Genomic DNA, 26,352 nt, shown 5'->3' with positions numbered 1-26,352 from the left:
TTACTTGACGATAATCATCAAAGAGTTGAGGGAAAGACAACTAAAATTCGGACACGAATGCTGCTGGACTGCGTCGAACCGGACAAGAATTCGGCTAATGGGGTGCTTCGAAAATGGACAAGAATGAGTTGCTGAAATGCTGCTGGAAGGTGTGATTTCTCCTACCCTTTGGCCCCCATTTACTGAGTATTTCCCAAGTACTCACCCCTTACATTACCACCCCATATAAGAACGAGGAACAAATCGAAGATAAAGAACAAGAATACTTTTGGGGATGGTGATCCGATTCAAAACCAGTCTTATTATTCTATCTTTAAGTTAGATTATCGTATTTTACGCTTCCGCATTTCGTTTTATATCGCATTGTAAAGACGATTATTGATTTATATAATAGACTGACTTTTGAATATTTGATGTACTACGTGGCTTGTTGTTACACTGATTACAAATTGTTAAACAACGCCGATGGCACGTCTCGGTTTCGGGACGTGACAAAAAAAATTTCAAAAATTTAATTGATTATAAACCAAAACTTTCTTAATAATATATTTTAATTTTGAGAGGGTTGTGGAAATTTCGATATATAATAAGATATGTTTTGTGATTCAATAAGATGCTAATAAAATTTAAAAAATATATTTACCATCTTGTTTTCAAATAATCTATTTAAATGATATTTATTTTGATTTACATATTATTAAATATTTTCAATTTATAGTAATTTTTTAAACATATTCGTGCCGTGACCGTTCCGCGAAATGTCATGAGAACTGGAACGGTGACCTCCACGATCGCAATTGTTAACCACGGTTGTGACTGAGCCGATGCCATAAACCCTCTAAAGATTCACCCTACCAACAATGTCGATGAACATGGAATTGATATCTTCGGCCGACGGAGGCTCTGGCAATGATCTATTATTGTACATGTCAAACTACTCATGTGATAGGAAACGAGATAATACATGTGTTCACCATTTCTTCTTTGTTACGTTCCATCAAAGTCTGATCATTGTGTTCCTGTCACGTGATCCTTTATTTAATCGAATCCAACTCAAGTGTATGGGCAAGCTTTAACAATCAATGAACCCGTGACATGCTTTAATAATCAATTTACTCTGCCATTCATTATGAAAACAATGAGGTTGAAAATTTGATACTACATTTTTTTAGTTTGTCTTGTAAATTTAGTAATTTCGTTATATTATTTTCACTTTTCATTATTCAGTAAAATTTTCTAAACTAAAATTTTATCGATTTTCTTAACAATTTTATTTAAGAAAGAGATAAAGACAATTTTTCTCATCACATGAGTAGATTCCACGAATGATTTCATCAAAGATCAATTAAGAAAGACAATTTTTCTTATCACATGAGTTGATTTAAACGATTTTTTATGAAAAAAATTGTTTTCAGGAATCTTTCTTATTTGGTGAAACAATTTTTTTCATAAAAAAGACGTAAATAAAATATTAATAACCAAAAAACTTGTTTCACCCAAAACTCATAAGATGGATTTCCAGGAATCTTTCTTATTTTTTTTTGTCAAAATCAGAACTCTCTCTATTTTCTCACTTTAAATTTCTCCTTTGATGCGTTGGAAATATGCAGTCTTCTCTTAATGTGTTCACTTTCAGCACCCGTTGGTGAAGCTTCTTTGTTATCAAAATCCTATCACATGTGATTCTTTATTTAATTGAATTCAACTCAAGTGCATGAGCGGCAAATTTTGGCCATAGATTAAAGAAGATACGCAAGTTAAAAATTGAAAAGATCGATGATCGAATAATATATTTGAAAGTTAATTCTGTTCTTTTTCTCTATTTTGTTTATCTGTTATAACCATGTTTCTTGTTTTCTGTTTCATGTTATTTCTTCTAAATCTATTTTTGTTGGTTCGAAGAATATGTTTTAAAGATCATTATGTTCTTTATTTTTTATTTCGTTGATTTCTTTCTTTACAATCTATTTTTGTTAGTAATTGCGTATTTAACTTCCGTGCAGACACAAAAAACTATGAGTAAAGCAAGTGGTAGTGGATCTAGTGTGAGATGCATTCATGTGGCTTGCCAGTTGCGGAGATCATGGAAAGAGTTGTCAAGATTTCTGTATGGATAGAGCTTGAAAGTTGTCATGTCCCAGCCGAAGAGTATCAAAAATGTGATGTCACATAGTCGACGCTCTAAGAGGATTGGTGTACTGCAGCAGAGATAAATTCATCAATGCATATGCAAACATCAATCGTATCCCTGAAAATAATACAAAAGCACTACAACAAAGCAGAATTACATTGTCACACGTTGAGCACATAAGTATGCATGTTTTCATATTCATTTTTCGTTATTTTTTAATGTTGATTTTAAATGGTCATCATTTCTTTAAATGCGACAGACCACAAAATGTTACAGGACTTTGGAATTTGGGCCCAAAAAAACGAACCTCCCGTTAATTTGCTAATCATATCGGGAGACACGGGTTTTGGCCTACAATGAAAACTTTTAGATATTATAAATATAATATTATGATGGCATGTCGTCCTTCCAAGTAAAGAAACTATCCTCCAGCAAATACGGTCATGTGCTGGAATTAGTTAGTGATAGAAAATTTGTTCCCTGCCCAAATAGAATTATACTAGTAAATTTGTTTAATATTTACATTTACTTCTTGAAATTCGGTTAAATTTAGTTGTCTTGAACTTCAATATGAATCTTGTCACTCAATACTTGTGAATTGAAATGATGATTCCAGTTGTTTTGAATGGCAAAATTCATTCAAAACAATGGAATTTAACCGAAAATTTCAAGAAGTAAAGGGAAATATAACAACAAATTTACTAGAAAAATTCTATTTGAGCAGAGTATAAATTTCCTAGCACCAACTGATTGCAGCAGATGATGATGTTTGCTATAAGATACTTTCGGTTAAATTTCATTGTTTTGAATGAATTTTGTCATTCAATACAACAGAATCATCATTTCAATTCACAAGTATTGAATGACAAGATTCATATTGAAGTTCAAGACAACTAAATTTAACCGAATTTCAAGTAATAAATGTAAATATTACAACAAATTTACTAGTATAATTCTATTTGGGCAGGGAACAAATTTTCTATCACTAACTAATTACAGCACATGACAGTATTTGCTGGAGGATAGTTTCTGTACTTGTAAGGACGACATGCCATCATAATAAATTATTTATAATATTTAAAAGTTTTCATTGTAAGCCAAAAACCAGTGTCGCCCGATACGATAAACAAATTAACGGGAGGTCGTTTTTTGGGCTCAAGTCGCAAAGTCCTCCAACATTTTGTGGTCTGCCACATCTTTCCCTGTATCAAAGAATTAACAGCCACCAACTTAAAATCAATATATATATATATATATATATATATATATATATATGAAAATAAAAGTACATATGTGCTCAATGTGTGATAATGTAATTCCGCTTTGTTGTAATGTTTTTGTATGTGTTTTGGACATACTTTTGATGTCCGCATATGCATTGATGGTTATATCTCTGTTGTTGTACCCCAATTCTCTAAGAACCTTGACTATGTGACAACTTAAACTTGATATGTTTTTTGCCGAGGACAAGGCAGTTTTCAAAGTCTATCCATACAGAAATTTTGGCGTCCTTCTCCTCGATCCTCGCAAGTGGCAAACCGCTTGGATGCTTTTCACTGCGACTAGATTTGACGCTCGGTTGCTTCTCAGTGTGACTAGATCCACTGCCACTTGCTCTGCTCATGGTTACTTGTGACTCTACGGGAAATTGATCAAATCGTAATAATGAACATAATCAAGAACTTACCGATCATGGAACTAAGTTTTTTTAAAAAAACAAAAAAACACAAAAAATCCCATAAAAACCACAATAATGCCTAAAATAAGAAAATACGTGTTTCTTCTTCTTGATGTGTGGAGGATCTATAAGCAAAACTATCATCTATCTAAAATAGAACCACCCACAAAAAAAAAAACACATTCTATCCATTCATGTATTAAATTCTCTCAATTTGAGCAGCTTCTTGTTCTTGAGTATGACGACTTGTGGTATTTTAAATTTCGTGGCAGGCTGTTTCTTTTATTTTGTTTAAATCTTGTTGCTTCTTGCAAGGGTTTGAAAGCTCATATTGTTCTTTTTTTCTCTATTCTGTTTATTTGGTGTAATCATGTTTCTTGTTTTCTGTTTTATATTATTTTTTCTAAATCTATTTTTGTTTGTTTGAAAAATATGTTTAAAAGATCATTCTGTTCTTTTTCTCTATTTCGTTGATTTCTTTCTTTACAATCTATTTTTGTTAGTAAATGAGTATTTTAACTTCCGAAGGATTATTAAAGCAAAATTTATTTCTTTTCAATTTTATTTCTATCAGCGCCAAATCCCCCACACATCAAGAAGAGGAAGCACTTATTTTCTTATTTTTAGACATTATTGTGATCTTTATGGGATTTTTTGTTTTTAATTTTTTTTTAAAAAAACTTAGTTCCAAGATCGATAAGTTCTTGATTATGTTCATTATTACGATTTGATAAATTTCCCGTAGAGTCACAAAGAACCATGAGCATAGCAAGCGACAAATCTGGTCGCAGTGAGAAGCATCCAAGCGGCAAATCTAGTCGCAGTGAAAAGCATCTAAAGCGGTTTGCCACTTGCGGGGATCGAGGAGAAAGACGCCAAAATTTCTGTATGGATAGACCTTGAAAACTGTCATCTGTCCTCGCAAAAACATATCAAGTTTGAGTTGTTACATAGTCAAGGTTCTTAGAGAATTGGGGTACAGTAGCAGAGAGATAACCATCAATGCATATACGAAGTCAAAAGTATCTCCAAAACACATACAAAAGCATTACAACAAAGCGGAATTACATTGTCACACATTGAGCACATATGTACTCGTATTTTCATATATATATATATATATATATATATATATATTGATTTTAATTTGATGGCTGTTATTTATTTGATACAGGGAAAGATGCGGCAGACTACAAAATTTTGGAGGACTTTGCGACTTGAGCCCAAAAAAACGAACCCCCGTCAATTTGCTCATCGTATCGGACGACACTGGTTTTTGGCCTACAATGAAAACTTTGATGAAATATAATATAATATTATGATAGCATGTGGTCATTCCAAGTTCCGAAAGTATCCTATAGCAAACATCATCATCTGTTGGAATCAGTTGGTGCTATGACATTTATATCCTGCTCAAATAGAATTTTTCTAGTAATTTTGTTGTGATATTTACCTTTACTTCTTGAAATTTTCGGTTAAATTTCATTGTTTTGAATGAATTTTGTCATTCAATACAACGGAATCATCATTTCGATTCACAAGTATTGAATGACAAGATTCATATGAAGTTCAAGACAACTACATTTAACCGAATTTCAAGAAATAAATGTAAATATTACAACAAATTTACTAGTATAATTCTATTTGGACAGGGAACAAATTTTCTATCACTAACTAATTCAAGCACATGACAGTATTAGCTAGAGGATAGTTTCTGTACTTGGAAGGACTTACATGTCATCATAATATTATATTTATAATATCTAAAAGATTTCATTGTAGGCCAAAAACCAGTGTCGCTCGATACGATAAACAAATTAACGGGAGGTTCTTTTTTTCGGCTCAAGTCGCAAAATCCTCCAACATTTTGTGGTCTGCCACATATTTCCCTGTGTCAAATAAATAACAGCCACCAAATAAAATCAATATATATATATATATGAAAATAAAAGTACATATGTGCTCAATGTTTGACAATGTAATTCCGCTTTGTGGTATTATTTTTGTATGAGTTTTGAACATACTTTTGATGTCCGCATATGCATTTATGGTTATAACTCAGCTACTGTACCCCAATTCTCTAAGAACCTTGACTATGTGACAACTCAAACTTGATATGTTTTTGCCGGGGACAGGACAGTTTTCAAGGTCTATCCATACAGAAATTTTGGTGTCTTTCTCCTCGATCCCCGCAAGTGGCAAACCGCTTGGATGCTTTTCACTCCGACTAGATTTGTCGCTCGGTTGCTTCTCACTGCGACTAGATCCACTGTCACTTGCTGTGCTCATGGTTCCTTGTGACTCTACGGGAAATTGAGCAGAGCAAGTGGCAGTGGATCTAGTCGCAGTGAGAAGCATCCAAGCGGCAAATCTAGTCGCAGTGAAAAGCATCCAAGCGGTTTGCCACTTGCGGGGATCGAGGAGAAAGATGCCAAAATTTCTGTATGGATAGACCTTGAAAACTGTCATGTCCCCTCCAAAAACATATCAAGTTTGAGTTGTTACATAGTCAAGGTTCTTAGAGAATTGGGGTACAGTAGCATAGATATAACCATCAATGCATATACGAAGTCAAAAGTATGTTTAAAACACATACAAAAGAATTACAACAAAGCGGAATTACATTGTCACACATTGAGCACATAGGTATTCGTATTTTCATATATATATATATATTGATTTTAATTTGATGGCTGTTATTTCTTTGATACAGGAAAAGATGCGGCAGACCACAAAATTTTGGAGAACTTTGCAACTTGAGCCCAAAAAACGAACCTCCCGTCAATTTGCTCATCGTATGGGACGACACTAGTTTTTTGTCTAAAATGAAAACTTTGATGAAATATAAATATAATATTATGATAGCATGTGGTCATTCCAAGTTCCGAAAGTATCCTATAGCAAACATCATCATCTGTTGGAATCAGTTGGTGCTATGACATTTATATCATGCTCAAATAGAATTTTTCTAGTAATTTTGTTGTGATATTTACCTTTACTTCTTGAAATTTTCGGTTAAATTTCATTGTTTTGAATGAATTTTGTCATTCAATACAACGGAATCATCATTTCAATTCACAAGTATTGAATGACAAGATTCATATGGAAGTTCAAGACAACTACATTTAACCGAATTTCAAGAAATAAATGTAAATATTACAACAAATTTACTAGTATAATTCTATTTGGGCAGGGAACAAATTTTCTATCACTAACTAATTCCAGCACATGACAGTATTAGCTAGAGGATAGTTTCTGTACTTGGAAGGACTACATGCCATCATAATATTATATTTACAATATCTAAAAGTTTTCATTGTAGGCCAAAAACCAGTGTCGCTCGATACGATACATAAATTAACGGGAGGTTCTTTTTTTGGGCTCAAGTCGCAAAATCCTCCAACATTTTGTGGTCTGCCACATATTTCCCTGTGTCAAAGAAATAACAGCCACCAAATTAAAATCAATATATATATATATATATATATATATATATATGAAAATAAAAGTACATATGTGCTCAGTGTTTGACAATGTAATTCCGCTTTGTTGTAATATATTTTTTTTTGTATGTGTTTTGGACATACTTTTGATGTCCGCATATGCATTGATGGTTATAACTCAGCTACTGTACCCCAATTCTCTAAGAACCTTGACTATGTGACAACTCAAACTTGATATGTTTTTGCCGGGGACAGGACAGTTTTCAAGGTCTATCCATACAAAAATTTTGGCGTCTTTCTCCTCGATCCCCGCAAGTGGCAAACCGCTTGGATGCTTTTAACTGCGACTAGATTTGACGCTCGGTTGCTTCTCACTGCGACTAGATCCACTGCCACTTGCTATGCTCATGGTTCCTTGTGACTCTACGGGAAATTGAGCAGAACAAGTGGCAGTGGATCTAGTCGCAGTGAGAAGCAACCGAGCGGCAAATCTAGTCGCAGTGAAAAGCATCCAAGCGGTTTGCCACTTGCGGGTATCGAGGAGAAAGACGCCAAAATTTCTGTATGGATAGACCTTGAAAACTGTCATGTCCCCTCCAAAAACATATCAAGTTTGAGTTGTTACATAGTCAAGGGTTCTTAGAGAATTGGGGTACAGTAGCATAGATATAACCATCAATGCATATACGGAGTCAAAAGTATGTTCAAAACACATACAAAAGCATTACAACAAAGCGGAATTACATTGTCACACATTGAGCACATAGGTATTCGTATTTTCATATATATATATATATATATATATATATATATATATATATATATATTGATTTTAATTTGATGGCTGTTATTTCTTTGATACAGGGAAAGATGCGGCAGACCACAAAATTTTGGAGGACTTTGCGACTTGAGCCCAAAAAAACGAACCTCCCGTCAATTTGCTCATCGTATCGGACGACACTGGTTTTTTGTCTACAATGAAAACTTTGATGAAATATAAATATAATATTATGATAGCATGTTGTCATTCCAAGTTCCGAAAGTATCCTATAACAAACATCATCATCTGTTGGAATCAGTTGGTGCTATGACATTTATATCCTGCTCAAATAGAATTTTTCTAGTAATTTTGTTGTGATATTTACCTTTACTTCTTGAAATTTTCGGTTAAATTTCATTGTTTTGAATGAATTTTGTCATTCAATACAACGGAATCATCATTTCAATTCACAAGTATTGAATGACCAGATTCATATGGAAGTTCAAGACAACTACATTTAACCGAATTTCAAGAAATAAATGTAAATATTACAACAAATTTACTAGTATAATTCTATTTGGACAGGGAACAAATTTTCTATCACTAACTAATTCAAGCACATGACAGTATTAGCTAGAGGATAGTTTCTGTACTTGGAAGGACTACATGCCATCATAATATTATATTTATAATATCTAAAAGTTTTCATTGTAAGCCAAAAACCAGTGTCGCTCGATACGATAAACAAATTAACGGGAGGTTCTTTTTTTCGGCTCAAGTCGCAAAATCCTCCAACATTTTGTGGTCTGCCACATATTTCCCTGTGTCAAATAAATAACAGCCACCAAATTAAAATCAATATATATATATATATATGAAAATAAAAGTACATATGTGCTCAATGTTTGACAATGTAATTCCGCTTTGTGGTATTATTTTTGTATGAGTTTTGAACATACTTTTGATGTCCGCATATGCATTTATGGTTATAACTCAGCTACTGTACCCCAATTCTCTAAGAACCTTGACTATGTGACAACTCAAACTTGATATGTTTTTGCCGGGGACAGGACAGTTTTCAAGGTCTATCCATACAGAAATTTTGGTGTCTTTCTCCTCGATCCCCGCAAGTGGCAAACCGCTTGGATGCTTTTCACTCCGACTAGATTTGTCGCTCGGTTGCTTCTCACTGCGACTAGATCCACTGTCACTTGCTGTGCTCATGGTTCCTTGTGACTCTACGGGAAATTGAGCAGAGCAAGTGGCAGTGGATCTAGTCGCAGTGAGAAGCATCCAAGCGGCAAATCTAGTCGCAGTGAAAAGCATCCAAGCGGTTTGCCACTTGCGGGGATCGAGGAGAAAGATGCCAAAATTTCTGTATGGATAGACCTTGAAAACTGTCATGTCCCCTCCAAAAACATATCAAGTTTGAGTTGTTACATAGTCAAGGTTCTTAGAGAATTGGGGTACAGTAGCATAGATATAACCATCAATGCATATACGAAGTCAAAAGTATGTTTAAAACACATACAAAAGAATTACAACAAAGCGGAATTACATTGTCACACATTGAGCACATAGGTATTCGTATTTTCATATATATATTTATATATTGATTTTAATTTGATGGCTGTTATTTCTTTGATACAGGAAAAGATGCGGCAGACCACAAAATTTTGGAGAACTTTGCAACTTGAGCCCAAAAAAACGAACCTCCCGTCAATTTGCTCATCGTATGGGACGACACTAGTTTTTTGTCTAAAATGAAAACTTTGATGAAATATAAATATAATATTATGATAGCATGTGGTCATTCCAAGTTCCGAAAGTATCCTATAGCAAACATCATCATCTGTTGGAATCAGTTGGTGCTATGACATTTATATCATGCTCAAATAGAATTTTTCTAGTAATTTTGTTGTGATATTTACCTTTACTTCTTGAAATTTTCGGTTAAATTTCATTGTTTTGAATGAATTTTGTCATTCAATACAACGGAATCATCATTTCAATTCACAAGTATTGAATGACAAGATTCATATGGAAGTTCAAGGACAACTACATTTAACCGAATTTCAAGAAATAAATGTAAATATTACAACAAATTTACTAGTATAATTCTATTTGGGCAGGGAACAAATTTTCTATCACTAACTAATTCCAGCACATGACAGTATTAGCTAGAGGATAGTTTCTGTACTTGGAAGGACTACATGCCATCATAATATTATATTTACAATATCTAAAAGTTTTCATTGTAGGCCAAAAACCAGTGTCGCTCGATACGATACATAAATTAACGGGAGGTTCTTTTTTTGGGCTCAAGTCGCAAAATCCTCCAACATTTTGTGGTCTGCCACATATTTCCCTGTGTCAAAGAAATAACAGCCACCAAATTAAAATCAATATATATATATATATATATATATATATATATATATATATATGAAAATAAAAGTACATATGTGCTCAGTGTTTGACAATGTAATTCCGCTTTGTTGTAATATATTTTTTTTTGTATGTGTTTTGGACATACTTTTGATGTCCGCATATGCATTGATGGTTATAACTCAGCTACTGTACCCCAATTCTCTAAGAACCTTGACTATGTGACAACTCAAACTTGATATGTTTTTGCCGGGGACAGGACAGTTTTCAAGGTCTATCCATACAAAAATTTTGGCGTCTTTCTCCTCGATCCCCGCAAGTGGCAAACCGCTTGGATGCTTTTAACTGCGACTAGATTTGACGCTCGGTTGCTTCTCACTGCGACTAGATCCACTGCCACTTGCTATGCTCATGGTTCCTTGTGACTCTACGGGAAATTGAGCAGAACAAGTGGCAGTGGATCTAGTCGCAGTGAGAAGCAACCGAGCGGCAAATCTAGTCGCAGTGAAAAGCATCCAAGCGGTTTGCCACTTGCGGGTATCGAGGAGAAAGACGCCAAAATTTCTGTATGGATAGACCTTGAAAACTGTCATGTCCCCTCCAAAAACATATCAAGTTTGAGTTGTTACATAGTCAAGGGTTCTTAGAGAATTGGGGTACAGTAGCATAGATATAACCATCAATGCATATACGGAGTCAAAAGTATGTTCAAAACACATACAAAAGCATTACAACAAAGCGGAATTACATTGTCACACATTGAGCACATAGGTATTCGTATTTTCATATATATATATATATATATATATATATATATATATATATATATTGATTTTAATTTGATGGCTGTTATTTCTTTGATACAGGGAAAGATGCGGCAGACCACAAAATTTTGGAGGACTTTGCGACTTGAGCCCAAAAAAACGAACCTCCCGTCAATTTGCTCATCGTATCGGACGACACTGGTTTTTTGTCTACAATGAAAACTTTGATGAAATATAAATATAATATTATGATAGCATGTTGTCATTCCAAGTTCCGAAAGTATCCTATAACAAACATCATCATCTGTTGGAATCAGTTGGTGCTATGACATTTATATCCTGCTCAAATAGAATTTTTCTAGTAATTTTGTTGTGATATTTACCTTTACTTCTTGAAATTTTCGGTTAAATTTCATTGTTTTGAATGAATTTTGTCATTCAATACAACGGAATCATCATTTCAATTCACAAGTATTGAATGACCAGATTCATATGGAAGTTCAAGACAACTACATTTAACCTGAATTTCAAGAAATAAATGTAAATATTACAACAAATTTACTAGTATAATTCTATTTGGGCAGGGAACAAATTTTCTATCACTAACTAATTCCAGCACATGACAGTATTAGCTAGAGGATAGTTTCTGTACTTGGAAGGACTACATGCCATCATAATATTATATTTATAATATCTAAAAGTTTTCATTGTAGGCCAAAAACCAGTGTCGCTCGATACGATACATAAATTAACGGGAGGTTCTTTTTTTGGGCTCAAGTCGCAAAATCCTCCAACATTTTGTGGTCTGCCACATATTTCACTGTGTCAAAGAAATAACAGCCACCAAATTAAAATCAATATATATATATATATGAAAATAAAAGTACATATGTGCTCAATGTTTGACAATGTAATTCCGCTTTGTGGTATATATTTTTTTTGTATGTGTTTTGGACATACTTTTGATGTCCGCATATGCATTGATGGTTATAACTCAGCTACTGTACCCCAATTCTCTAAGAACCTTGACTATGTTACAACTCAAACTTGATATGTTTTTGTCGGGGACAAGACAGTTTTCAAGGTCTATCCATACAGAAATTTTGGCGTCTTTCTCCTCGATCCCCGCAAGTGGCAAACCGCTTGGATGCTTTTAACTGCGACTAGATTTGACGCTCGGTTGCTTCTCACTGCGACTAGATCCACTGCCACTTGTTATGCTCATGGTTCCTTGTGACTCTACGGGAAATTGAGCAGAGCAAGTGGCAGTGGATCTAGTCGCAGTGAGAAGCATCCAAGCGGCAAATCTAGTCGCAGTGAAAAGCATCCAAGCGGTTTGCCACTTGCGCAGATCGAGGAGAAAGACGCCAAAATTTCTGTATGGATAGACCTTGAAAACTGTCATGTCCCCTCCAAAAACATATCAAGTTTGAGTTGTTACATAGTCAAGGTTCTTAGAGAATTGGGGTACAGTAGCATAGATATAACCATCAATGCATATACGGAGTCAAAAGTATGTTCAAAACACATACAAAAGCATTACAACAAAGCGGAATTACATTGTCACACATTGAGCACATAGGTATTCGTATTTTCATATATATATATATATATATTGATTTTAATTTGATGGCTGTTATTTATTTGATACAGAGAAAGATGCGGCAGACCACAAAATTTTGGAGGACTTTGCGACTTGAGCCCAAAAAAACGAACCTCCCGTCAATTTGCTCATCGTATCGGACGACACTGGTTTTTGTCTACAATGAAAACTTTGATGAAATATAAATATAATATTATGATAACATGTGGTCATTCCAAGTTCCGAAAGTATCCTATAGCAAACATCATCATCTGTTGGAATCAGTTGGTGATATGAAATTTATACCCTGCTCAAATAGAATTTTTCTAGTAATTTTGTTGTGATATTTACCTTTACTTCTTGAAATTTTCGGTTAAATTTCATTGTTTTGAATGAATTTTGTCATTCAATACAACGGAATCATCATTTCAATTCACAAGTATTGAATGACAAGATTCATATGGAAGTTCAAGACAACTACATTTAACCGAATTTCAAGAAATAAATGTAAATATTACAACAAATTTACTAGTATAATTCTATTTGGGCAGGGAACAAATTTTCTATCACTAACTAATTCCAGCACATGACAGTATTAGCTAGAGGATAGTTTCTGTACTTGGAAGGACTACATGCCATCATAATATTATATTTATAATATCTAAAAGTTTTCATTGTAGGCCAAAAATCAGTGTCGCTCGATACGATACATAAATTAACGGGAGGTTCTTTTTTGGGCTCAAGTCGCAAAATCCTCCAACATTTTGTGGTCTGCCACATATTTCCCTGTGTCAAATAAATAACAGCCACCAAATTAAAATCAATATATATATATATATATATATGAAAATAAAAGTACATATGTGCTCAATGTTTGACAATGTAATTCCGCTTTGTTGTATATTTTTTTTTGTATGTGTTTTGGACATACTTTTGATGTCCGCATATGCATTGATGGTTATAACTCAGCTACTGTACCCCAATTCTCTAAGAACCTTGACTATGTGACAACTCAAACTTGATATGTTTTTGCCGGGGACAGGACAGTTTTCAAGGTCTATCCATACAGAAATTTTGGCGTCTTTCTCCTCGATCCCCGCAAGTGGCAAACCGCTTGGATGCTTTTAACTGCGACTAGATTTGACGCTCGGTTGCTTCTCACTGCGACTAGATCCACTGCCACTTGCTATGCTCATGGTTCCTTGTGACTCTACGGGAAATTGAGCAGAGAAAGTGGCAGTGGATCTAGTCGCAGTGAGAAGCATCCAAGCGGCAAATCTAGTCGCAGTGAAAAGCATCCAAGCGGTTTGCCACTTGCGCAGATCGAGGAGAAAGACGCCAAAATTTCTGTATGGATAGACCTTGAAAACTGTCATGTCCCCTCCAAAAACATATCAAGTTTGAGTTGTTACATAGTCAAGGTTCTTAGAGAATTGGGGTACAGTAGCATAGATATAACCATCAATGCATATACGGAGTCAAAAGTATGTTCAAAACACATACAAAAGCATTACAACAAAGCGGAATTACATTGTCACACATTGAGCACATAGGTATTCGTATTTTCATATATATATATATATATTGATTTTAATTTGATGGCTGTTATTTATTTGATACAGAGAAAGATGCGGCAGACCACAAAATTTTGGAGGACTTTGCGACTTGAGCCCAAAAAAACGAACCTCGCGTCAATTTGCTCATCGTATCGGACGACACTGGTTTTTTGTCTACAATGAAAACTTTGATGAAATATAAATATAATATTATGATAGCATGTGGTCATTCCAAGTTCCGAAAGTATCCTATAGCAAACATCATCATCTGTTGGAATCAGTTGGTGATAGAAAATTTATACCCTGCTCAAATAGAATTTTTCTAGTAATTTTGTTGTGATATTTACCTTTACTTCTTGAAATTTTTGGTTAAATTTCATTGTTTTGAATGAATTTTGTCATTAAATACAACGGAATCATCATTTCGATTCACAAGTATTGAATGACAAGATTCATATGGAAGTTCAAGACAACTACATTTAACCGAATTTCAAGAAAATAAATGTAAATATTACAACAAATTTACTAGTATAATTCTATTTGAGAAGGAAACAAATTTTCTATCACTAACTAATTCCAGCACATGACAGTATTAGCTAGAGGATAGTTTCTGTATTTGGAAGGACTACATGCCATCATAATATTATATTTATAATATCTAAAAGTTTTCATTGTAGGCCAAAAACCAGTGTCGCTCGATACGATAAACAAATTAACGGGAGGTTCTTTTTTTGGGCTCAAGTCGCAAAATCCTCCAAAATTTTGTGGTCTGCCACATATTTCCCTGTGTCAAATAAATAACAGCCACCAAATTAAAATCAATATATATATATATATGAAAATAAAAGTACATATGTGCTCAATGTTTGACAATGTAATTCCGCTTTGTGGTATTATTTTTGTATGATGTTTTGAACATACTTTTGATGTCCGCATATACATTTATGGTTATAACTCAGCTACTGTACCCCAATTCTCTAAGAACCTTGACTATGTGACAACTCAAACTTGATATGTTTTTGCCGGGGACAGGACAGTTTTCAAGGCCTATCCATACAGAAATTTTGGCGTCTTTCTCCTCGATCCCCGCAAGTGGCAAACCGCTTGGATGCTTTTAACTGCGACTAGATTTGACGCTCGGTTGCTTCTCACTGCGACTAGATCCACTGTCACTCGCTATGCTCATGGTTCCTTGTGACTCTACGGGAAATTGAGCAGAGCAAGTGGCAGTGGATTTAGTCGCAGTGAGAAGCATCCAAGCGGCAAATCTAGTCGCAGTGAAAAGAATCCAAGCGGTTTGCCACTTGCGGGGATCGAGGAGAAAGACGCCAAAATTTCTGTATGGATAGACCTTGAAAACTGTCCTGTCCCCTCCAAAAACATATCAAGTTTGAGTTGTGACATAGTCAAGGTTCTTAGAGAATTGGGGTACAGTAGCAGAGATATAACCATCAATGCATATACGAAGTCAAAAATATCTCCAAAACACATACAAAAGCATTACAACAAAGCGGAATTACATTGTCACACATTGAGCACATATTTACTCGTATTTTCATATATATATATATATATATTGATTTTAATTTGATGGCTGTTATTTATTTGATACAGGGACAGATGCAGCAGACCACAAAATGTTGGAGGACTTTGCGACTTGAGCCCAAAAAAACGAACCTCGCGTCAATTTGCTCATCGTATCGGACGACAATGGTTTTTGGCCTACAATGAAAACTTTGATAAAATATAAATATAATATTATGATAGCATGTTGTCATTCCAAGTTCCGAAAGTATCCTATAGCAAACATCATCATCTGTTGGAATCAGTTGGTGCTATGACATTTATATCCTGCTCAAATAGAATTTTTCTAGTAATTTTGTTGTGATATTTACCTTTACTTCTTGAAATTTTCGGTTAAATTTCATTGTTTTGAATGAATTTTGTCATTAAATACAACGGAATCATCATTTCGATTCACAAGTATTGAATGACAAGATTCATATGGAAGTTCAAGACAACTACATTTAACCGAATTTCAAGAAATAAATGTAAATATTACAACAAATTTACTAGTATAATTCTATTTGGGCAGGGAACAAATTTTCTATCACTAACTAATTCCAGCACATGACAGTATTAGCTAGAGGATAGTTTCTGTACTTGGAAGGACTACATGCCATCATAATATTATATTTATAATATCTGAAAGTTTTCATTGTAGGCCAAAAACCAGTGTCGCTCGATACGATAAACAAATTAACGGGTGGTTCTTTTTTTGGGCTCAAGTCGCAAAATCCTCCAACATTTTGTGGTCTGCCACATATTTCCCTGTGTCAAATAAATAACAGCCACCAAATTAAAATCAATATATATATATATGAAAATAAAAGTACATATGTGCTCAATGTTTGACAATGTAATTCCGCTTTGTGGTATTATTTTTGTATGTGTTTTGGACATACTTTTGATGTCCGCATATGCATTTATGGTTATAACTCAGCTACTGTACCCCAATTCTCTAAGAACCTTGACTATGTGACAACTCAAACTTGATATGTTTTTGCCGGGGACATGACAGTTTTCAAGGTCTATCCATACAGAAATTTTGGCGTCTTTCTCCTCGATCCCCGCAAGTGGCAAACCGCTTGGATGCTTTTAACTGCGACTAGATTTGACGCTCGGTTGCTTCTCACTGCGACTAGATCCACTGCTACTTGTTATGCTCATGGTTCCTTGTGACTCTACGGGAAATTGAGCAGAGCAGGTGGCAGTGGATCTAGTCGCAGTGATAAGCAATTAAGCGGCAAATCTAGTCGCAGTGAAAAGCATCCAAGCGGTTTGCCACTTGCGGGGATCGAGGAGAAAGACGCCAAAATTTCTGTATGGATAGACCTTGAAAACTGTTCTGTCCCCGGCAAAAACATATCAAGTTTGAGTTGTTACATAGTCAAGGTTCTTAGAGAATTGGGGTACAGTAGCAGAGATATAACCATCAATGCATATACGAAGTCAAAAGTATCTCCAAAACACATACAAAAGCATTACAACAAAGCGGAATTACATTGTCACACATTGAGCACATATGTACTCGTATTTTCATATATATATATATATATATATATATATATATATATATATATTGATTTTAATTTGATGGCTGTTATTTATTTGATACAGGGAAAGATGCAGCAGACCACAAAATGTTGGAGGACTTTGCGACTTGAGCCCAAAAAAACGAACCTCGCGTCAATTTGCTCATCGTATCGGACGACACTGGTTTTTTGTCTACAATGAAAACTTTGATGAAATATAAATATAATATTATGATAGCATGTGGTCATTCCAAGTTCCGAAAGTATCCTATAGCAAACATCATCATCTGTTGGAATCAGTTGGTGCTAGAAAATTTATACCCTGCTCAAATAGAATTTTTCTAGTAATTTTGTTGTGATATTTACCTTTACTTCTTGAAATTTTTGGTTAAATTTCATTGTTTTGAATGAATTTTGTCATTCAATACAACGGAATCATCATTTCGATTCACAAGTATTGAATGACAAGATTCATATGGAAGTTCAAGAAAACTACATTTAACCGAATTTCAAGAAATAAATGTAAATATTACAACAAATTTACTAGTATAATTCTATTTGGGCAGAGAACAAATTTTCTATCACTAACTAATTCCAGCACATGACAGTATTAGCTAAAGGATAGTTTCTGTACTTGGAAGGACTACATGCCATCATAATATTATACTTATAATATCTAAAAGTTTTCATTGTAGGCCAAAAACCAGTGTCGCTCGATACGATAAACAAATTAACGGGAGGTTCTTTTTTTTGGGCTCAAGTCGCAAAGTCCTCCAACATTTTGTGGTCTGCCACATATTTCCCTGTATCAAATAAATAACAGCCACCAAATTAAAATCAATATATATATGAAAATAAAAGTACATATGTGCTCAATGTGTGACAATGTAATTCCTCTTTGTTGTAATATTTTTGTATGTGTTTTGGACATACTTTTGATGTCCGCATATGCATTGATGGTTATAACTCAGCTACTATACCCCAATTCTCTAAGAACCTTGACTCTGTGACAACTTAAACTTGATATGTTTTTTACGGGGACATGGCAGTTTTCAAAGTCTATCCATACAGAAATTTTGGAGTCCTTTTCCTCGATCTCCGCAAGTGGCAAACTGCTTGGATGCTTTTAACTGCGACTAGATTTGACGCTCGGTTGCTTCTCACTGCGAGTAGATCCACTGCAACTTGCTATGCTCATGGTTCCTTGTGACTCTACGGGAAATTGAGCAGAGCAAGTGGCAGTGGATCTAGTCGTAGTAAGAAGCATCCAAGCGGCAAATTTAGTCGCAGTGAAAAGCATCAAAGCGGTTTGACACTTGCGGGGATCGAGGAGAAAGACGCCAAAATTTATGTATGGATAGACCTTGAAAATTGTGATGTCTCCGGCAAAAACATATCAAGTTTGAGTTGTTACATAGTCAATGTTCTTAGAGAATTGGGGTACAGTAGCAGATATATAAATATCAATGCATATACGGAGTCAAAAGTATGTCCAAAACACATACAAAAACATTACAACAAGCGGAATTATATTGTCACACATTGAGCACATAGGTACTCGTATTTTCATATATATATATATATATATATACATATATATATATATACATATATATATATATATACATACATATATATATATATATACATATATATATATATATACATACATATATATATATATACATATATATATATTAATTTTAATTTGATGGCTGTTATTTTTTTGATACAGGGAAAGATGCAGCAGACCACAAAATGTTGGAGGACTTTGCGACTTGAGCCCAAAAAAACGAACCTCCCGTTAATTTGCTCATCGTATCGGACGACACTGGTTTTTGGCCTACAATGAAACTTTGATGAAATATAAATATAATATTATGAAAGCATGTGGTCATTGAATAATATTTTGCCATTCGGTTAAACTTCTTGAGCCACATTTCATAGACATGCAAGTGGGATATATATATACATATACACTTCATTTCCAGCCTAAGAAACGTGGAAAGAGAAGAGAGAATCGGCTGAAAATCCTTATGCCTTTACACCTCATAGATTTGTGATTTACGCAAGATCCGCTCGTTAGATTTTCAATCCGACTGCAGTACCGTGTTTCTAACGACGAGAGCTTCAACTGGACGTAAGTTTTATTACGTTGTATTATGTTTTGAAAATATGATGTCGAAGGAATCAGATATAATTCATATATGATGTTTCTGATATGTTAGACATCATATAATCGAAACCGGATTGAAGAACGGATATCGTATAGAATTTTTATGCTTTTCAGAGTTGATTTGATTGAGATGTGATATCAGATTTGTATCGTTATTGATTATGAGTTGGGGGAATTGATATCTATTGATTTGTATTGCTGGGTACATTGAGATGGTACAGTTATGCTGTTGAAACAGAATTTGATTCAGTTCTGATTATATCCAGTATTGATCTGAGTTGTATATTGATACGATACATTCGATATTGTCATTGCCAGATTGAGTATTGACAGGCATTGAATCCGAGACTTCAACAGAACCAGAGTGACAGAAAGAAAGGTATAAATCAATGTTGATTCGGGATTGCACAACTCGAGTTCGATTCAACTTGAGTTTCCCAAAATCACATACTGAATTATATTGCATTGATATTTGCAGTTCTTGAGATTGATATACTAAGTCTATTAAATTATAGCAGAGCCGGTGTCGAGTCATGGACTGATGTGCTTAGTCATTGGCTGATGTGCCAAGTCTTCGGCTGATTCGCCAAGACACTGGATGTTTGGTTTATATCGACGTCGCTTAGGAGTTGATTCATTCCTATCGCTGAAATTCGGTATATCGTACCAATGTCCAGGAACCGGGATAGTCGAGTCTGACATGACGAGTCCAGAGTTTTATTTATAGCTTTATATCGATACATGTCTTTCAGATTTGATACATGTTATTAATCTGCGTTTCATGCTTTTATATATGTTTTTATATGACCGCATGTTACATTGTTTATACTGGGATGTATTTCTCACCGGAGTTATCCGGCTGTTGTCTTGTTTGTATGTGTGCATGACAACAGGTGGGACATGATCAGGGTCACGAAGAGAATGAGAGATTCAAGATTAGCGTGGAGATCCGGACTTAGAGTAGATTGACTTTCAGTACTTGATGTAGTGGCTGAACTCTAGTTGCGATAAACATATGTTGTACATGATTTGTACTTTATGTTGATATTTATATCAGATTGATTACTTTACGTTTCCGCATTATATTTCAAATTAAAAAAATAAAAAAAATTAGACCCAGATGAATTAAATGAACCTAATTATGATTAAGAATATGGATTAGGTTTGGGTTCCCACACCAATCCTTTTATAGCGTCGACTATGTGACAACCCAGATTTGATACTCTTCAGCTGAGGACAAGACAACTTTCAAGATCTATCAATACGGAAGTCTTGGAATCTCTTTCCATGATCCCTACAACTGGCAAGCCAAATGGATGCATCTTACTTCCACTGGATCCACTACCACTTGTTTTACTTATAGTCCTTGGTGTCTCTACAGGAAACTGATCAAATCAACTTATCGTTCTTGGAACTAAATTTTTTTAATTTAAAAACAAAAAAAATCCCATAAAAACTACAATAATGCTTAAAATTAAGAAAATAATAGTAGAAAATATGTGTATCATCTTTTTGATGAGTGGTGAATTTGGTGCTGATAGAAAGAAAATTGAAAAGAAATATATTTTTCTTTAATATTTCAGAAGTTAAAATACTCATTTACTAACAAAAATAGATTGTAAAAAAAGAGATCAACGAAATAAAGAAAAACATAATGATCTTTTGAACATATCTTTCGAGCAAACAAAAATTATATTTAGAAGAAACAATTTGAAACAGAAAACAAGAAACATGGTTATACCAGATAAACAAAATAGAGAAAAAAAATAGTATGAGCTTTCAAATATATTATCCGATCATCGATCTTTTCACCTTTTACCTTGCGGTCTTCAACAATACATGGCGAAAGCTTGCTTATACACTTGAGTTGGATTCAATTAAATAAAGAAACATATGTGACAGGAACACAATAATCAGATTTGATAACAAAGAAGAAATGAAGCTTCACCAGCGGGTGTTGAAAGTGAATTTCCACACAATAAGAAAAGACTGCATATTTCCAACGACATTTGTGCAGCAAATAGGAAATTTAAAGTGAGAAAATAAAAAGAATTCTGATTTTGACATGTGATGGGACACGAAAAATAAGAAAGATTCCTCTTATCAGTTTTCTGTTAAATAAGTGTTTTGTTATTAAAATTTTATAAACGTCTTTTTATGAAAAAAATTGTTTTCACCAAATAAGAAAGATTCCTGAATGAAAATTTCAGTGATCAATCTTATTTAAATATATAATAATCGGCATTGAGCATGTATAAATATAATATTATGATACAGCCTATCCCGAATGAAAATTTCACTGATCAATCTTGTTATCTACATAAATATCTTATTTAAATATATAATAATCGACATTGAGCATGTATAAAATATTTTACAACTAAAAAGTTAATGTCAACATATTGACATTTCATCAAAACTTTTATCCTTCCTAGGCCCCTTTCTGTGGTGAATGGTCACATTAACACACCAGACCTTGTCTTTATCTCCTTCCTTCACTCATTGATTTTATATTCTCCCGATATTGCTTTTTTATCCTCTGGTTATTATTAAGATTTTTCTTTTCGGTCCTTGCCTAGCGACTGATTTTAATTTATAAAATTGCTGATTTGTCCTATAATCTTTTTTTGTTTTTGTTTTTACAACCCATCTATTTTCCAAAAAATTACCAAGATTAATATGACAAAGTAGTGACACATTTTATTCCCAAATATTAGATGATGCCTATCCTAAAAGACCTGAATAATGAAAAGTGAAAATAACATAGAGAAATTACTAAATTTACAAACAAACTAAACAAATGCAGGACCAAATTTTCAAACTTATTTTTATTGCCGCAGTACTTCGTCGGCACATACAGTTAATTTTTTTTCTTTATTGTGCTTTCATGGGCGAACAGTAGGCACAGTCTTCTATTAATTAAAATATTCTTTTTCCAAATTCAAAAGATTAATATTTTAGTTATTCCTCTGGTACGATGTTGTCCATTGAATGGCAATGTCACGGGTTCATTATTGATTGTTACAGCTTACGAGAATGGCAGAGAAAATGACTTACCATTTTACTCTTAAGTTATAGAAAAGTTCACATTAAATATTGGACTTGTTTCGTTTGGTAGCAAAATCATCCAAGGCAAGAAAAGAATACTCAGCAACAAGCAAGAAAACAGAGAATTATATTGGATTACCTAAAGAAGTGAACAGATGGGCGTTGGATTAGAGATGAATATACCTTTTCAACCACTGACGGATTCCTGAACTTAGCTCCCCCAATTATTACCATAAATTTTATCTTCGGTACCTTTGTAAGACAAACACCCTGCAAACCAATATCAGTTCATACCAGCAAATTAAATAAAAAAAAAAACAATAATATTCGTTATCCCACCAATTCTCCTTAACAAATCAAGGTAAGAAACGTGGCCTAAGACGGGAAAATTTACTTACATTAGCTTGTAATCATGAGACATCTGCTATTAGTTTTGACAGAATACTACTCGGTCGGCATTCCAGTAGAAAGACTTCTGATCAGAGGAGTTCCCTTAGTAAGCGATGTCCATATCGATCGGTGGCCATTTCGAAAAAAATATCAGCTATAGCAATCGAGTATTGGCTGGGAAAAACACAAGTGAAATATGGTAAAATATTAAAAAAAAAAAAACAAGGAATAATTAATTCTACAACAAATACTTGAGTTTCTTTTGCGTGCTTGGGAAAGATACGGAAGAAATGGCCGATAACGTTGTAACCAAACTGGTGCTTTACGAGCCGAGCCATGAGGGGTAGCAAGGTGGATATCACATCAGACATTTGTTTTGGGTCCTGAGACGCTCGACAAACTCCAACACGGCCTTAAATCTGCAAAAAAAAAAAACACGAAAATTCAGAAATCAGCATATATTAGCTGAAAGTTAACGTACATACCCGTTAGAGTTGAGACAGACAAGCATGAGTATATGGGCATCAGCGGTGAGCGAAGAAACCATCTGGTTCATCTGTTGATCGTCGCAGACTCCGCAAAGACAGAGAATTGCAGAGCTACCAAATCGATCGAACATCAACGGACATATCTGATTTTTCACCTCTAAAAATATCAATTGAATGGCTTCCGGTTTCCTATGATGGAGTATGCGACACAACTGTGTCGCAATAGATCCAATTGATTGCAGGTACTTGTGCATTTCCTAAACAACTCGCCCTTCCAATCTTTTGAAGAGTGTGGCACCGGAGACGGAGGTGGCGGGTTTGCGGCCGCTGTTGTGCCGTACTTAAACATCCGAAATTTGTGTTTTCAGCGGACGCCGATCGGTGGGGAAGAGAAGGATTCTGGTGCGATGACTTATTTAAAAAAATTCAGAACTCAATTTATATAAATGTCTTTTTGTTTAAACATAAATATATCATTAAATTTTATTTAGAAAGCCTTAGCTATGTGTGTGAGTCTCATGTGAGACCGTCTCATGGATTTTAATCTGTGAGACGGGTCAACCCTACCCATATTCACAATAAAAAGTAGTACTCTTAGCATAAAAAATAATACTTTTTCATGGATAACCCAAATAAGAGATCCGTCTCACAAATACGACCCGTGAGACCGTCTCACACAAGTTTTTGTCTAGCTATGTATTCATTCTCATTTCAGTCGACTCTAAATCTTTTTTCCGCCGACTCGTCCTCAAGACAAATTATCTATCACGTTTATTTCGATTTATTGAAATTAGTCAATTCACTTGAAAAAAAATGATCGACCCAATCGACCACGTTTCAGTTGGTCGACCCAATGGATCAATCCTCGTTTGGTCGACTATTATGATTTGTGGGTCGATCTATGTTAATATTTAAGTAACATTACCAGGTTTTGATTAGTCATTTGTTCGATTGAGTTTGCGTCTGCGTCAATCTCTAGGTCAACTCATGTTCATTTTGGGTCGACCAAGGTTGCTTTTGAGTCGACCATTTTTCTAACACATTAATTGACGGATAATTACACAATTTTGACCAATGTTGCTTAATTGACAGATAATTACACAATTTTTACCAATGTTGCTCGACAATAGTAGATGTTTAATCCATTAATTGTCGAGCAACATTGGTCAAAATTCTATAATTATCTGTCAATTCATGTGTTAAAAAAGGGTCGACCCAAAATCAACATTGGTCAACCCAGAGATCGACGCAAACTCAATCGAATAAATGGCTAACCAAAATCCGGTAATGTTCACGTTTATTTCGATTCATCGTGGTAAAAAAATATGTAATTATCCGTATGTGTTAGAAAAAAGCTCGACCCTAAATCAACATGGGTATACTCAAAAGGCTGGAACTTTGGGTCGACCCAAGTTGGTACATAAATGCTACTTTGTCGACTCAAGTTAAATATGTGTTTCATATGTTAAATCATGTAAATTATGTAATGAAATTGTGATTCATATGTTAAGACATGCAATATAGTTGTGAAATTATGATTCATATGTTAAAACATGTAATTGGGATTTTTATGTTAAAACATGTAATTCAATTGAAATTGTGATTCATATATTAAAACATGTAACAATTGAAATTGTGATTCATATGTTAAAGCATGTAACATAGTTGTGAAATTATGATTTAGATGTCAAAACATGTAACATAATAAGTTAAAACATATAACATTATAGAACATACTTGTGATTATGTAATTGTGATTTATATATTCAAACATTTAACATAATTGTGAAATTGTGATTCATATGTTAAAACATGTAACATTCTTGTGAAATTGTGAATAATATGTCAAAACATGTAATATGGTATGTCAAAACATGTAACATACTTGTGAATTCGATTTTCGGTTACATATACATGATTATTTGGATTTTTAACAAAGATAAAAATATATTTTAGTAGTATCTGATCTTATTTTTTATAATATCTCAAAATTTCCATTATAGGACGACATGACAACATAATATTATATTTATAATATATTTGTATTCATTAACACATGAAAATTCCTTTAATCCCTTCCATGGTGAGTTGAGATTTAAACAAACTAAGTAAATTGATAATGGTGGGACACCCATTTTCAAGAACGTACATATTATCCAAACAACTTATAAAGAATAAAAACGAACGTTTAATTTCTCATATGAATATATTTTCAGAATGTGGAATAAATAAATGTCCTAGAATACTAATATTGCAAGATCTTTTAAGATTATTTTAAATAGTTTCTACCCAACGCAAAAGTATATATAATACGTCAAGATATGTAATATTGCAGGATTTAGAAAACTCTAAAAAAAAAATAATAAACATAAACATAAGGTAGTATTTACAAATTCTAAGAAAATGTGATTATGAACTTTTTTTAAAAAAAAGTTTACAAACACTTTCTAAGCACAATAAATATTATTGAGTTTAAATGATTTTTTTTTTAAAATTTATGCATGCCTAATCATAATATAAAACAAATATTTTATTAAAATATATTCTTGAAGTAAAAGTTTTTTCTCTTTATAATTATGTATTAATAAATTAATTTATGTTTTAAATTTTTAAATGTCTTTATAAAACTCGTGATTTATGAAAACTCTCATATGAAAACTAGAGTCCGTGATTTCAAATCTTGAACACACACACACAACACAACACAACACAACTCCTAATTTAATTAAATAAAATCACGTAAAATAAAAATTACCCTCTCCAACCTAATAGGTTTTTTTTCTGCAAGACATCGTGCCCATCCCGTATCAAAGCCTGTCACGGGTGGATACATTGGGATTATTTCATCCTATC

General features: G+C 33.8%; 1 long non-coding RNA gene across 1 annotated transcript; it reads right to left on the bottom strand.

Moving 5' to 3' along the window:
• On the bottom strand, positions 1 to 23,898 carry LOC140819911 (uncharacterized). Its single transcript, XR_012115309.1, has 4 exons — positions 23,497 to 23,898; positions 23,020 to 23,430; positions 22,761 to 22,891; positions 1 to 903 (listed from the first exon to the last, which is right to left on the bottom strand). It is a non-coding gene; the product is annotated as an uncharacterized lncRNA (long non-coding RNA).
• Positions 23,899 to 26,352: the final 2,454 nt, after the last annotated feature.

Source organism: Primulina eburnea, chromosome 18 (assembly GCF_022965805.1).
Source record: "Primulina eburnea isolate SZY01 chromosome 18, ASM2296580v1, whole genome shotgun sequence".
In the NCBI taxonomy this organism is placed as follows: domain Eukaryota; kingdom Viridiplantae; phylum Streptophyta; class Magnoliopsida; order Lamiales; family Gesneriaceae; genus Primulina; species Primulina eburnea.
The sequence above is the reverse complement of the archived record's forward strand: the minus strand, read 5'-3'. Positions and strand labels throughout refer to the sequence as shown.